The sequence below is a fragment of the Lygodium microphyllum genome, chromosome 30 (genome assembly GCF_053477565.2).
Source record: "Lygodium microphyllum isolate KBCC chromosome 30, Lygodium_microphyllum_v1.1.10, whole genome shotgun sequence".
Classification (NCBI taxonomy): domain Eukaryota; kingdom Viridiplantae; phylum Streptophyta; class Polypodiopsida; order Schizaeales; family Lygodiaceae; genus Lygodium; species Lygodium microphyllum.
The window spans coordinates 33,213,078-33,215,199 of record NC_141164.1 but is presented as its reverse complement, the minus strand read 5'-3'; the positions used below and the strand labels follow the sequence as shown (position 1 = coordinate 33,215,199).

Sequence of the window (2,122 nt, the reverse complement as noted above, 5' to 3'; positions counted from 1 at the left end):
ATCTCTACGTAAGGTAGAGTATCCAAGTCCCGATGCTAGAATGTTGTTAGGAGACCTTGTCCACTAGGAACCCTAATTTCAGGTCGATCTCGGTGGGTTCGTGGTTGGAAATGCTCCATTGCAAGGCAGACTCGAGAAACCCTAGGCAACAAACCCTATAACATTCCATGGGAGTGCCGGGTAGCTTCGCTTAGATTCGTCTCTCGATGGACCTCTAAAAACATGCCTTGATAGTGAGCACGTTACAATTGGTTCAGCATTGAATGCTTTGATTGTAGTTTTCATAACTTTCATTTTCTTTCTCAAAACGGCCTTTGCAATCCTTTTTTCTTCTTCAAGATCTTCATCATTGCACTCCTTGTCCAAGCCTTCAAAGTCCAAAATGGAAGGCTTGTTGACATTTTTTATACATCGCTCAAAATTGATGAAGCTTTTCTCCATAGTCACTAATATCAAAACCACAAAAGAATCGATAGATCCAAAAGCAAAGGTTCTACCCATTGGTAGGAAGTCAACACTACCAACTAGTATGTGACACTTGCAAAAAATGCTTTCAAGAGCATTTTCCAAAGCTACCATTTGCTTTCAATCAAGAAATGATAACAACATGAATTTTTTATATTCACATGTCATTTATAGTAGAGTGGATACAACCTTTTCAAACTTTATAGAGTCCCATTTTATTCCCTCAACCCCAAGTGCTGCATCTAAAACAACAACCCCGATGGTAATTGGATCTTTGTAAACATTATGCATAAGATCAAAGGTTTCTAGATTGCATTCGACAACATATACATGCCAAGGGGAAGTAGTGGAAGATTGAAGAGGATTTTACTTTTTTGCTATTAGGAAGTTCACAATATCCTTTGCTCCATTTGGTAGGGACCCTACATCAGATCCATATGTGAGCTTCTTTGATACCCAATCATTGCAAATGCCTAAAATCTTTGTGTAGACTTCATCATTGATATCATAATCATCAACAAGCTCTTCCCAAGTCTTCATCACAACGCTACTTTCTAGAAGTGAGGCATTGAAAAGAGTGACTAATTCCTCCTTTAGGACCCTATCTTGCTTGATTTGCTTAGCCCTTGTTTCCATGTCAATCATATCTTCCTTATCCCATTTTTTTCTAAGAAAAAGGATATGACCTTCATTTATCTCCTCTTGTAACGTAAGGATGTCTCTATCCTTTAAACCCATAAGGTAACAAAATGCAGTAGGAGAAGGTTGCCTTCCTTTTTTTTCTCAAACTCTCCTCTTGGGATAGAAGCTCACTTCTAGAGTATCTTTTCATGATTTTGATCCAACTATAAAATATTTCTTGGAAGTTAACAATCATATGGCAATCTCTAGATGCACAATTTTCTCCAATGGATGCCACAAATATCTGCCAAAAAAAGATCAAAATAGTGAGCATAGAAAAAAAGAAAGAGCACCACACCAATCTTCACAAAAAGAAAAGGTAAGCTTATATGTGATTACTTGCCATGGTACTCTTTGAGAGCTTGTCTTAGAAAGCCCTTGTTGGGGTTTTGGTGGAGAACCAAATGCTAGTCATCTCTTAATTGTTGAAGTTGCTCAACATAAGGGGCATTCTTCATAACATTATGTGATTCCATATTTGTCATTTGTGAAAGCTCAATACACATTTCCGCAAGACAATCAACTAATTACTCTGAATATATATCTTTGCTGCATGAATTGAGTGAAGCCCTGATATAATCCAATAACTATAAGTATCCAACTTATTAGCATCCACCTCATCACGATGCATGGACACAGGGGATTCACTAGTAGTAATAAGGAGACGTCACGTGCATGCAAGAAATATATGGAAATACCCCTTATCTACCCCCTATTTATAGGAGCTTACCTGATAAAATGTACCTTTCTTCCCTTAAATAACCCCCTCCCTTACACTCATGTGGTACCATATGGTAAACCCTAGTGGACCCCTTGGGATACATGGGTCTCTTCTCATTGTTGTCTTGTAGAAAAGGCATAAGATATACTGTTGTTGCTAGATTCATGGGATTCTTTATGAAAGACGTGGTTAGCTTCTCTACATAATCCCAACATAGTGACCTATAAGCATACAAAGGAAGTGCCTCATAGCACC

General features: G+C 38.1%; 1 pseudogene; it reads right to left on the bottom strand.

The window, feature by feature from the left end:
• Nucleotides 1–633: 633 nt before the first annotated feature.
• Nucleotides 634–1,203, bottom strand: LOC148009701 (uncharacterized; annotated as a pseudogene).
• Between the last annotated feature and the right edge of the window lie 919 nt (nt 1,204–2,122).